Source organism: Pteropus vampyrus, unplaced genomic scaffold (assembly GCF_000151845.1).
Source record: "Pteropus vampyrus isolate Shadow unplaced genomic scaffold, Pvam_2.0 Scaffold30, whole genome shotgun sequence".
NCBI lineage: Eukaryota > Metazoa > Chordata > Mammalia > Chiroptera > Pteropodidae > Pteropus > Pteropus vampyrus.
The window spans coordinates 12,486,079-12,500,318 of record NW_011888811.1 but is presented as its reverse complement, the minus strand read 5'-3'; positions in this window follow the sequence as shown (position 1 = coordinate 12,500,318).

Below are 14,240 nucleotides of genomic sequence, written 5' to 3'. Positions count from 1 at the left end.
AAGCTGGGAAACGCTGCTGCCACCAGCACAGATGGAATCTCTGCCAGCCGTTTTGAACTGAGGCAATTGCTACCGCTCCAAGCTCCTCCTGTCCTGGCCCCCTCTTTTTAATCTACATCTTTTTATTTTTCTCATTTCACGTTTGTTTTCTGCTCTGCTTTTGGTGGTAGGAGTTAAAAACAAGCATCAAATCATATTTTAGAATTGCACAGCCCCATCTTCTCAACCTGTCATTGACTTTCCCTTTAGAAATTCTATGGAGAAAAATTATGGGTGAGGGGACCTTCTGGGTCAGACAACTGATGGAACCACAGATATTTGGAGTTGCTGGTTATAGTCCGGGCCACTGGAGCCTTTGATTATGTAAGAGAAAGAAAGAAATAACAAAACAGAAATTCCTAAGGCTGTGTTGCATATTTGGAGTCTAGATTGTTGTATCTTAGACTATTCTGTCAGCTTTTAGAAATTCGTTTTTGATTGGGATGTCACCTTGAAATAAAGAAAGAGCCTTAGATGGGGAGTCAGTGAATAGATTTTACTCTCAGCCACTACCTTCTCAGTGACCTTGAAAAACTCAACTCACTTGGCTCTTTAAAATGGACAATAACATATCATATTTTATATATTGAGGTACAGCTGTGCAAGGCTCAATTAACTACAGCAGGAAAGGGAAAGGGAAGCAAGTTAGAACTGAGAAATTGTTGACTGCTGTCTCCACCTACTTCAGTCTCAGTGCAAACACTTGTTCCAAAGAATGACAAAGTGTGACTCACCCAAGGAGATGTTAATTGTCTCAGAGACCAAAGGTTTGAAACAAAGGGAGTTACTGAGAACATCAAATGAAATATTAAGAATATACAATCCCTCTAAAATTACATAATTTTGATAGTTTACTACTTAACCTGTATGCAAGGCTAGCCCTGTCTCAGAATAATCCTGAGTTCACCACTTAATTCTGGGTCCTTTACGTTTTGGTTACAGCTTTATAATTTATAAAGCCTAAAGGCTGAAACTGATTTTTTTTTTCATTCTTGCTCAGATTAAAATGACAAAATTTCCTATCCATTTGGATGAAAAGAAATCTGACTTTCATGACATGGAGTTTATCACCTGGTTACCATTCATTTGAAAAGCATGACTGAGAGATGTTATCAGAAAGCACTGCATTTCTGTCTCATTCTGTCCTTTTGAACACGGGGACCAGCTCTTCCCTGCCTGTGATGGTCTCGTGGCTTTTCTGAGGAAACAGTCTCAATCTAGAGAGTGAGATGTCTAATCCAATGTAAAGTCAAATTTCCAAATTTAAAAGAAAAACTTTTTCCCGTGCTCTTTATGTTGGAAAGTGGTAAATGGTAGCCAAGGGCACAGATTATGGACAGTCTCTAATCTCTTTGCCTACCTTGTGCATAAACCCTTCTTCTGTGTTATGCTAACCCAGTTTTCCGACTCTCGGGATTGAGGGTAGAGTGGAGCGGGAGGTTCTGTCTTGACAACGCTGTAGTGAGCTGACACTGCACTCTCTGGGCTTGGGAGATGTTCACAGTCGACTGTCTCCTTTGGGTGAGGGGGCTTCAGAGAGCTTTTATTAATGGGTATCTGGAATCTACAGTTCCCTTGAAGAGGACTAATGCATCTCTATTCTGCCTCATTATTTGCAGATCCTTGCTTGACCTCTGGGAAATGAGCAGCCTCTTTTAAGTGAAACTTTTTCACTTCTTCAGGAGGCCACCTTGGAAATGCCTCCTGAAGATGCAATAAGATGACCCCATTTCAGTGTCTACCACATTTGGTCCACTGGAATTGTTCGGGGATCTTTTGCTCTGAGAGGCTCCCTTTGGGACCACTGTCTGATCTCCACACCTGAATCTTCACCTTTGCTCTGCCGTTTAAGGAGCTGACAAACAAGTTTCTCAGGAACGATAATCAATCTACTGCAATAGTCCTTACCCCCGCTCCCCCATCTGTCAGACCCCAAGAAAGACAGAGATCCTTTCTAAGTCGTCTCCGTAAAGCCCGTCTACTTAGGCTTCAGGTGAGGGACAGGCTCCTGCCCATGCTCTGCCTTGGAGGCAGGCTCACAGAACACAAACATTTCTCTCCCAAGTCCCTCTCTATCTGCTGTCTCTCAGCCTTCCCAACTTCACAGGCTAAGGTGGGTGGTTGACTTAGGATGGTAAATGATTTATCTGCCACCTCCTTTTCGCCAGTCCTGTACAAGTCTTATTTTAAAATGTAGCACCATTTTCTTCAAGATTTCACCAAAACAGAGATAGGAAACTTGAATGTCGCATTAAACCTGTTACTCCATTTCATCCTCAAGATTGTTTTTCAGAACTGCTACTTCATTCAGCTTTGTCTTTGGAAGGTACATCTAAACTCGGTATTAGCAGATGTGTTAATTTCTCAGATCTCTTTCATACCAATGTTTGATTTGACCCCTTCCCTGACGTGATTTATGGAATTCTCTGAGGTGGCCTCTTCCTTTGATTAGGGCTCACATTTAGGGATTAATTGACTCAAGGTTAGAATCCAGGCCTCCTCATGCTTTCCAGCAATGTCTATAATAATTAAGAAAACAATAATAATAGATGTTTATTGTAAGTAGACACTGCTTTTAAATGTGATAAACATATTAACCCAACAATATATACATAGATGATATTATGATATTATTGTGTGAGGGAACTGCCATACACAAAAATAACTTATTCAAGGTCACACAGTAAGCAGAGCAATCAGGTTCAGAGCCTACATCCTTAACCCTTAGGAAAAGAGTTGTTTTGGTCTTTTTATTGTACACTTGATATTCAGAGCACTTTGATATATAATGTCTAATTTAATATCTCTACATGCTATGAAGGAACAAGGATTTCTTTCTTGGCAGGCAGGAGATGCACGACATGCAAGTTGAGGAGAACACTCATGTGAGGTCGCAATGCTGATGCTACTTAGGGGGCGGAGCCCATATGTGAACCCAGCTCTCTCAACCATATTCTGTGGCCTGATATGACCCTCTGTAGCTGATAGTCCCAAAAGGTGGGGGGAGGGGAACTGATGCAAGGGATTTTTTCCAATTATTTAGTCCAGTAATTTTCAAACTAATGTGTCTCAAGGGACACAGGAGGGACATGGAGTAAGAAAGCATTGAATGAGAGGAAAGCCCTTGCCCCAAACTTAAATAGAGATTCCACTTCTATGCTTTATACATCAGTTTCCACTTAAGATTTTGTTTGAATAAGGAGATGTGCTGCCTTTGTTTATGTAAACTACCAACACCATTTAACCCCCAATTTGCTGTCTTTGTTTATGTGAACTACCAACACCATTTAACCCCCAATTTGCTGTCTTTGTTTATGTAAACTACCAACACCATTTAACCCCCAATTTGCTGTCTTTGTTTATGTGAACTACCAACACTATTTAACCTCTAATTTGACAGGCGGGGAAACTGAGGCCCACTAAAAAATAACTAAAGTCACACAGTAAGTTAGTATAGAGCTGATTCTATAAGCCAGTCAGTACCCCAGTTCTCTGCCCCTGCGCTTTGCCCCCTGGTCACTGCTGGTCCTCTGTGTGATCAGTGTAATATACCCTGGAGTCAGGCCTGGAGTTGACATATAGTCAGTGTGACTTTTATACCCATACCCTGGTGGTAAAACAAAGTGATTATGTTTCAATTAATGACATATGCATATGTATGCCAGAAAGAAACACCCTGCCATGCATATGCATATATTATTAATTATGCAACATGCTTTCTTACATTTATATTTTCATAGCTTTTTATAGCATTAATTACTTCATTAAATTGAAGGAAAATGTAAGGGATGGCATAAACAGGCTTTACTGCCAGTGAGTAATCAAGTGCTAAGTGGCGAGGGGCTATGTGTCAATGCAACAACTTCTTTTAACCCCGTGTCCTTGAGAGTTGACACATCCACTCACCTTGATTTCTACTATGATGCTGGAGTCAGCTGTGGTGTCAGGTGCTTAAAAGCCCTGGATAACTGACGTTCTGTCCTACCGTCTTGGTGTGCAGAGGTGTTGAATTTGAAGTTTGGAGAACTGAGCTATAATCATATCTTGGTTCCAGCTAGCTATGTGACTGACTCTAGGTCATTCAATTCCTTCTCTAATTTTAATTTTTTTTTTTTTTTTTTTTTGCCTCAACCGTAATGGCCAAAATGTCTTATCGAAGAAATGGAAGAAGATAAGGCACTGCTGGGAAGTTTGAATGAGTCAGAAATGAGGAGGAAAGAGAATCTAGACATCAGGACAATCGTGACGGGCTTACTTCTCCACACTCCCCTCTTTTCACTCCTCCCCTGGGGGTCACCAGCTGTACTGTTCTTTTCTTTTCTTAGATACGTCATGTTTTCTCCTTCTTCTGAACCTTCTCACACTTTGTTCCTTCTTAGACCCCACTCTCACACCTGTACCTCTTACTGGTCTTACTCCTGTTAGGCCCTCAGATCTCTCATAAGCCCTAAGTTAGATCTTTCTGATACATACCTCCTTCGCTGCTTCTCCTCCTACGAAAATACACAACAGGCTTAACTGTAATTATTTATTCAATACCTACCTTTCTTGGTAAACTAAAACTCTGCAATTGCAAGAACTATATCAGGTCAGTTCTTGGTTATATCCTCAAATAATTATTGAAATAATGGTTTCTTTAAAAAGTACATACTATATGATTCTGTTTATATGAAATTCTAAGAAAGACAAGCTATTCTATAGTGACAGAAAGATCTGTGGTTGTCAAGGAACCTATGATGAGGGGAAGAGAAAGAGATGACACCAAGAAACTTTTATGAGTAATGGGTATATACATTCTCTTGATTGTGCGATGTTCTTATGGGTGCGTACATGTATTAAAATCCCAAATTGTACACTTTAAATATGTGTCATTTGTTGTCTACCCACTATAACTCAATAAATCTATAAAAAATATTAAAGCGTAAAATAAATTAAAATGATATTACAGGGAAAAAAAGAATTGGTTAAGACATTAAATGTTGCATAGAGCTGAAAAAAGGTTACAGTGAGAAATGTTCATCAGATTGGAATGTTTTGAGGTCCTTAATGACCTCGGCTGAATCAGTACACAGAAACTCTATAGTGGTGAACAGGCTTCCCAGTTGGCTACTTTTCTGCCTAATTGTTCCCACAGGACAAAGTATCCTTCCTCCAGCCCTAGTGGCTCCCTATATCAGCGTATTAATCTGATAAGAACATTTTGCTCGCAAGGAATAGAAATCACCCTGCGTCCGCTTAGGCAAAAAGAGGAAAATTATTATTAAGGTAAAGGAATGCCTGAGAAAATCCAAGGCTGGGAATGTCACTAGTAAGCATTAGAGAAAGCCTGAAATACAAATCTGAAATGCTTGCAGAAATCTAGGCACTGCTCAGTCTCTAGTCTTTGCTTTTCTTGGCACCTCTCCTTTGTCCTCTCTCTCTGCAAATTAGATCTTGGGATTCCTCCGTTGACTCAAAAAGCATAAAGACACCCCATGTCTCCTAAGTGGCTGCAGCCCACCAGCACAGAGGAGCTGTCACCTTTAAATTGCAATGCTAGCATTCTGGGAGAGAAAAGGTAATTAATCCAGCTGAGATGTGGGGTCCCCCTGCCTCCTCAACCTTGGCTGGTGAGGCAAGTCAATTAGAGGACAAACAGCTACTTGGGACTCGCTTCTTGGCTGGGGAAACATGGGAGGACGTTTCTTAGAGAAAGGGAGAAGTGGCGATTGGACAGACACTCTAAAATGCTCTATTAGACGTGGTCGTTGTTGGGATCTACCAGATGTGTCGGGTAGGAATTAGAATCTCCCATTCTCACAAAGAAACGTGAGCCCAGAATAACTTCTTCATCTTCCGGAAGCCTCATAATGCAAGGCAGAGTACAAGGCCCCCAGACTTGGGAATCTGAGCCCCACTACCCTTACTAGAACACCAGATGGTTTTCCTAAAGCAACCCCGTTCTCAGGAAAGATTCTAAATCTCATTTGAACTCAAGCGTAAACGAATGCAAATAGCTTAAGGCATCATCCCAGCATTTTTGAGAGAAGAAGGTGGAGAGGAGGAGAGATGGATTTATCTTTTAGCAGAAACCAAAGCCTTAAGCAGAAGAGTACTGTACTAATGGTGATATTTAAGTCATCTTTCGGTGCATATGTATATTTAAAGGGACATCAATCCATTCTGAACCCCATGAATTATACTGCGCAAAAAATAAAAAATGTACTAATTTTGAACTAGCTGTTTCTTTTCTTTACCTTCAAGGTTTAAAAGAGGCAAAGGCCGTAGTTGATAAAGCTGCTATCAGAAAGAGTTGTGACTCCAGACACTACCAGCTTGTTGAAACAGGATATTTCAGAAATCTATGAAGAAGACAAACTTTTCTTTAGTGCCTGTTTCAGTCCATTCCATCAAATCAAAGAAGCACGAACAGTTCAGATGGTTCAAAAATAAACAACCACTTCTGTGCGCTCACCTGGGGTGAATCAAATTGAGAAAACTTGCAAGAAAGCCACAGTCATGTAGAAGCCAGGAAAGTAAGAGTGGATTCTGGAGTGGAGGCAGGGTGAACAGCTTTTCCTGACTTGGGCTGAAAGAACCAGATTTGCCCATTTTGCTCACTGGGCCAGGGTGTCCTTGTGCTTCCCCGATGCATAGCTCAGCCATGCACTGTCTGCTTGGTGGTAGAAGATGGGTATGTGAGACGAATCAGATATGGTTTCTGCTCTCAGAGATTCAACAATGAAATGGAAGAATAGACATGGACGTGAACACAAAGTACACAGACATGTATCCTCCTGAAATGAGTGCACGTGATTATTTCAGATTTTTTTATGCCTCAAATTGAATTCCCTCTTCTGCACCTGCCTCAGCTTGTCAGCAGTGGTGCTACTGTCCCTTTACCTGTTCAGATAACTGAAATTATCCTTGAACCATCCCTCTCTTTCGCCTCTCATAACAACTATAATCACATGTTAAATTGAATTTTGCTTTCAAAATATATTTGTAGCCCCCCCCCAATTTCTATTTAGCTGCCTTCCAAACCATTCTTTCAAGTCACTGCTTCTTCTTTAACTGCCAGTAGCAGAGATTTCCTTATATTTCCACTTGGACATTTGACCCTCGGACGACGCAGAGGTTAGGGTCGGCGACCCTCACGCAGTTGAAAATCCATGTATAACTTTTGATTCCCCCCGCAGTTCAAACCAAAGTAGCTCAAGGATGAACTGTATTTACACTTATTCCTTTCAAATCTATCCTGAAGTCTATTGCTAAAGAGATCTTAGGAGTGAAAATTTGAGAATGTTACTCTCTAAGAATATGACTTGAGATTGCTTCCCACTGTCTTTGAGACCAAGATCTAAACCCCTTCGTCTGCAAAGCCTTCAGTGACGGGCCTGTGCCCACTCACCTCTACAGATTCTCTTCCTGACAGTCACTTCCTGTGTCTCCCTCCTCCGCTACACAGATCACCTGAGCAGGCCACCTTATCTCTCATATAAGGACACTTGAACGAGCTGTATCCAATGACTAAAATACGTCCCCTTCACATCTGCTGCTCATTTCCCGGGTGAATCTAGGTTAGGCTCCCTGATGTGCATTGCTCCTTCAGAACACTCATTCCAGTTGTAAATTAATTATTTAACATCCTTTCCCACTAAACTGTTAATCCCATGAGGACAGGGATTGTCTGTTTCATTTACTGCTGCATTAACTTTTGGCACAGTATATGACACTCAATGAATATTTGTTGAATGGAGCCCAGGAACTCAAATGGAGAGACAGAAAAGTGAGAAAAAAGCCTAATTGTAGAGGTCTCCAAATGTCACACAAAAGCGAGAAAACTCTCTAGCCAAAGCCTGTTCCCAAAGCCTTCCCTTGGCTCCTGCAGCTGCTCTCTTTTTCATTGTCCCTAGTGAGACCTCTTCTCTTCCACCTTGTCCCTCACTCCCTGCCACCCGGTGGGCACCAAAGGTATTTCATTCTTCTCTGTATCCTCAACAATTGGCACAAGGGCAGTGATACAAAAATCAGCCAGCTTTGGCTAGGTCATGTTACAATGGAAAACAACACACAAATCTTAACAATGGTTTATTTCATGCTCAAAGTCCACTGCTGGGTTTGCAAGGCAGCCGCCCTCCATGTCATGGTCAGGTGCACCAGACAACTACTCCTATGTAAACACATGTTTCCAAGTTCAACATGGCAGGGATAAGAACGATTGGCTGATCAAACTCTAGCAAATAAATATTCCCTTCTAGTGACCCATGTCACTTCTGCCCATACTCTATAAGCCAAAGAAACTCACACGGTCATGCCAAACACCAAGGAGACTACACACACACACACACACACACACACACACACACACACACACATTCACATATATGTAATTTATATTAAGATATATGTAAAATTTCTTCATTTTTCTAGAAATAAAGATGAAATAGGTATCAGTGAACAGTAGTAACGTCTGCCCCAGTACTGAATAAATAAATAATTAAATTAAAAACTAGGTAGCTGTGAGCGGTCCTCGATCTAGAGGGAATGCAGTGTGCCTGGTGAAGAACGCCATTCTAATTCCAGTCCCCCAGGATCTCTAGCTCTGATTAATGCCCAGTCACTGCAGGGAACTGTCACTCCAACATTCCGGCCTCCTGTTTCCTAATCTGCTCGCCTCTAACGATCGAGACCTTCCTCATCTACTCACCTTCATGGTCATCACCTCATCAGTTCCCATCATTTCCAATCCTCCAAAATCTCAGTTTCAAGCCCATCTACCACCTCCTACATTTCCAGCTCACTCTCTGGACAACCTGTCTCCTGCAATGCTTTGGCTTCACCTGTATTTTCAATCCATTGATCCCACCACCTTTATAGTGTCCTTAGTCCCTTGCTCTATAGATACGCTTGTCTCCTTATCCTGCTTAAATTACATGATCAATTACTATAATAATTTTCTTTGACACCCCTTAATTCCTTTCCTCATGTCTCGAACTTCCAAATTCGTATCCTTTCATTATGTTTACTTGCCTAAACTACGACTCTGGTTACATTTATCTCTTCACCTACTCAGGAGCAGAACCTGCACAAGAAAGGCCATAGAATAAACCCCAACCATAGAATAAACCCCAACCATAATTTCTGATTCCACGTTAAACTCGTGATTGCCAGGTAAATTCTTCATGCTGCCTAGCAATCATACGACATTTCCCCTGTCCTCCTTCCCACCATCCTGAAAATTATTTCGCACTTTCTTGTTTCTTCTCAAACCCCCAACACCGTCTCCACCTTCACTCGCAGCTTCGGACCTCACTTCCCACTTGACAAAAATGAAGTTTGGAAAAGAACATCACGACCTTCTCGCCTACACAAGGACTTCATTCCAGCAAGTCTCTCCTCTCTCCTGCATCACTTTCCCCCACGCTGCGGGATCCATTATCATATAGACAAGTTGTTAATATTCCCATCTTCCTCTTCATCAATAGCATCCTTTCTCTACTTCTCCTTACAGCAGCATTCCCTGAAAGATGTGTCTAAACTCATTGTCTTCAATTTCTATTCTTTCCATTCTCTGTTCAATCTACACCAATCAAGATTTTTTTCTTCTCAACTCATTTTGCAAGGACTCTTCTCATTAAGGTTAACAGTGACTTCCACATTAAATGCAATGGACATTTCTCCGTCTTCATCTTACTTTTTCCCACCAGCAGCATTTGAGACAGGAGTTCATTCTGTTCTCCTGAAGCACTTTCTTCACGTGGTTCTCAGGATGCCACACTCACCTGGTTTTCTCCCCCGACGTCCGGATGCTTTCTTTGCCTCTCCTGCTGGATCATCTGCGTATTGAATATTGAAATGCTCCAGGGCTCAGTCCCTGAACTGCTTCTCTTTTACATCTATGCTCAATCCCGAGTTGATCTCACCCAGTCTCCTTGCTTTAAATTCCATCTATATGCAGCCACGTGCATATCCCCAGCCTGGATTTCTCTCATAAACTCTAGATTCACATAGTTAGCTGCCTACTTGACATCTCCACCTGAATGTTTAATAGGCATTTTAAATTAAACATATGTCGAAAAACGAGCTCATGAAATCCTTCCCACCCCCTAAAACATGCTTTATTAATGGCAATTCCATCCTTCCGGAAGTCGTGGTGTAATCCCTGACTCCTCCCTCTCATTCCTCGCTTTTGGCCATTTTGCAAATCCTATTTATTCTACCTGCAAAATATATCCAGAATTCAATTACTTTTAACTCAGCCCTCTGCTGCTACTCTGATCCAAGCCTCCATCAGCTTTTGCCTTGATTATTTCAATAGTTTCCTAACCGAACTCTGAGCTTTTGCCTTTATTCCCCCTTTAGCGTATTTTCAACACACCAGCCTGACCAACGTTCCTCAGCACCCACCCCCCCACGCCCTACTTCACCATGGCATCTTATTTTAATCAAAATAAAAACCCAAGTCCTTATTTTGACTCACAAAGCCATACTGAGGCTGGACCCTATTTCTTCTCTGACCTCATATTTTAATCTGATCCTCTCCATTTTCTCCAGGTCGGCTACTAACTTCCTTGTGGGTTCTCCAACCCTCCAAGCATGCCCTCCACTCTGAGCCCTTTCACTCATTTTCCCCCAACCTGGGATGCTGTCTCCTGGATATCTGCATGGCTAGCTCCTCCACTTCCTTTGGGTTTTTACTCAAAAGATATCTTCACAGTAAGGCCTTCTTTGGCTACTCTAAAGTTTCACCCTGCCCCCAATACTTTATATGCCCTTACCGTGCAGTAATTTTTTAATTCCTAAAATGAGTCACTTTCTACCATACTCTAGACTATACCTATTAAGTTGTTTACTGCCTCCCTTACTAGACTATAAGCTCCATGAAGGCAGAAATATTTGTTTCTTTTGTTCACTCTTATTTCCCTAGAAATATTTGTCCCTTTTGTTCACAGTGTCTGGCATAAGTTCGACTCTCAATGTGTATTTGTTGCATGAATAAAATCATGAAAACTCATTCAATTTTCAGGAATATTATTTGGGAACACCAGGCAGATCGTATACTATAAAACATAGGCTGGTCTAGCAGAAAGAACGCTGCCCTAAGAATCTAGGAGACTGGGAATTTAGTTCTTGCTCTTGTTAATTTGCCATGTGTCTTTGGGTAAATCGCTTCCACTCTGCAGATGCCTATTTTGTCTGTAACATAATTGGATTGGACTGGATGATTTTCGATGTTTCATTCAGCTCATGAGGTAGCAGAACGTGAAGGTTTAAGTAATAGAAAAGTAATTTGCTGCACAGGTTCAACGAGATAAGGTGGAGATAACGTATGCTCTAGGAATTTGCAGTGGTTTTGGTCTGTGGCTAGTCGCAGGTATGTTAAAAATTCATTGGGATGGCAATCCCCGGTTTGTTTCTTCAGCTGGCTAGATGCACAGACCAGCTCGGAAACCCCAGGCCACCCCACTTGAGCCTCAAATCTTGGTTAGCGTTGTCAGGTAGCTAACTCTTTGATTCCTCTCCACACTCCTTTCTTGTCTTAGCTTTTAAGCTGTTCGAGAGAAGAGTCAGAATTCAAACTAGTGTTCTTCAACTTCAACCACATCACCACACCAGGCTGCCTCTTCCATGGGGTAGGGGTGGGGAGGGGGGTTGTTTTCAACATGAACCGTGATCCATTTGCTTTAGACCGTCTCAGCAGAGAAAACCAAGTGAGCGCCATCCTTTCGCCACAGCGTGCTGTCATTTCTGAGTCTTGAATTGATCATCTTAAAGGAACTTGGCTGTTATTATTTCTTCAAAGAAAAAAAGGCTCAGTGAAAACACTGGGGAACGCTGTTACTGTAAACATTCTCCAAGTATTCACTGATGGCCGGTATTGTAACCAGTTAAGTCTCAGCCTCAGAATCTCCTCTCTCTCCGACTAGCTGCCCGCATGACCTTCGACGTGGAGCATAACTTTTCTGAACCTCCCTTTTTCTCTTACACCTTAAATTTGTCGATCGCCATGTTCTGTTGGTTGAATGTGCATCCTGAATATCTTTAGACTCCACCCACTTGGTCCACTAACAATAAATTTCATGGTTAAGACTAAACATGAGGGACATTGAGGAAAGAAAGAAAGCCATCAGAATAAAAAGAGTTGGAAACATCTGCTATTTTCTCTACTCTCTTTGCCGGCTTTAAGGCTTGGTGCTAAAGCGCTAACTGTGCTGCCTGGATCTGTGTCCAATTCCTTCTCCTTCCTCTTAGCAGGGCCCCCCGGGGCTGCTCCGCAATCCTTTTTTCCATCCCTAATTGACAGCCTATCGCTGTCCACACAGCAGATCCTCTGAGCCTGCTCTGCTTAAACTCCCAGGCAGAACCTTCTGTACCTCAGCTGATGACGGCGCTGTCCGCCTCCCAGAGCCCACGAGAGACCACGTCCCTCCTTTTCTTCTCCCCTGTGCCCGGTTCCCAGCGTCCACCCTTCTGTCTCCAGCATATCTAAAGGATTACTCAACCCCTCCCCTATCCCAGCACGCACACGCGTGCACACGCCCACACACCCAACCTTTTCTACTTTCCTCAATTCTTACCTTGGTTATCATTCTCATACTTTTACTGTATTAGGCCCAAAACACTTAACATATAATGTTTTGCTATTCTGTATTTAACTTTATATTAAATTGAAAATGTTTGCCAATTCTACCTTGTTAAAGTCTAATATCATCTTTTGTAAAAAAAAAAAAATTAATATGAAACATTCAACTATATAAAATTCAGAAATTATTGCAACAAATATTTCTGCTGTACCAGAGTCAGAGATTTTTTTCCTCCAAAACAGAAAATGTTATAATTACTGCTAAAACAACCCTATGTCATAGAATTCCCTTATCTTTCCCTAAGTTAACTGCCAACCTGAAGTGGGTTTATATTTTTCCTGTATGATATAATTAAATAAATGTAAATGCAAGAAATTTATTAAGCTTGAAAAATAAAAAGCTGTACAAGACAGAACACGTATTCATAATATGATACCCAGTTCAGAAATGGATGGTACTTATATAATCATAATGCAAATAACGGATGTGTGGGGGTAGGGAGTGATGAGTGGTAGAGAAGTTGTATAAAAACTAACGCTTCCTTTTTCCTCTTCTGTTGCCCTAATTCTGAAGTTTGCCTGGTTATTTCTAATTGCAGTGGCCTCCTAACTGCTCTTGCCTCGGTCTCCTGGATTACTTTTTTAAAGCACAGCATAGAACATATCGCTTCTCCTGCTCAGAAGCCTTCAGTGACTCCCTTTAGGCTTGTTCTTAATATTCTGTCCTCGGTCTCTCTTTCCAGGGTATGTCCCTCTAACCTGGGGGCTCTCAACCTCAACACTGTTGACATTTGGGGCCAGAAAATTCTATGTTGCGGGAAGCTGTTCTGTGTATTACAGAGTGTTGAGCATCAAATTTGTCCTCCATTCCTAAGTTCCAGCCCTGCCACCAAGTTATGACAATCAAAAATGTCTCCAGACATTGCCAAATGCTCCCTATGGGGCAAAACTATCCCCTTCTATTAGCCCTGCTCACCACCCAGTGAACCACTACGCTAAGCCAAGACCCTCATCATCGTTTAACCCCGCCGTATACATCCTGGATTCAAACTATAAGGAACTGCTTGTCGTTCTTTGAATCCTTACCATGTGCTCAGGACCAGGGCTGAGACTAAATCTCCGGAGGCTGTTTTGCCTTGGTTAAAAGCTACATTGAGTGGTGGCTTGAATTAAAGTTCAGAAAAACAAAGCTCATTACTTCAAGCAGAGATGGTACACCTTGGTAAGGAGAGAGCAGCTTAAGTATTACCTTCCCAGAAACGCCCCTGAAAGTGGGTGGTGAGAATGTGAGGCTATGAGAAGGAAGAGGCTATGAGGGTTTGAGACACTGGTCACAATAGCTAACATTTGAGTATTTGCTAAGGGTCAGACACTGTGTTACAGTTACAAACATATGAAGTCCCTATTGCAATCACCACTTTACAGATGTAAAAACTCCAACCTAAAGAAATTAAGTGATTCTCCCAAGGTCCCACACTTAATAATGAGCAGAACTGGGATTTCAACACGTGGACTTCGGCTCTACAGCCTGAGATCTTAACCATTAAAGCACATGCTCTCTTATGAAGAAGTGCTCTCCTGAGCTCTGTTTTCTCAACCTAAAGTACAAGAGGTCTTGGCCTGGGAGGGCCTCTCT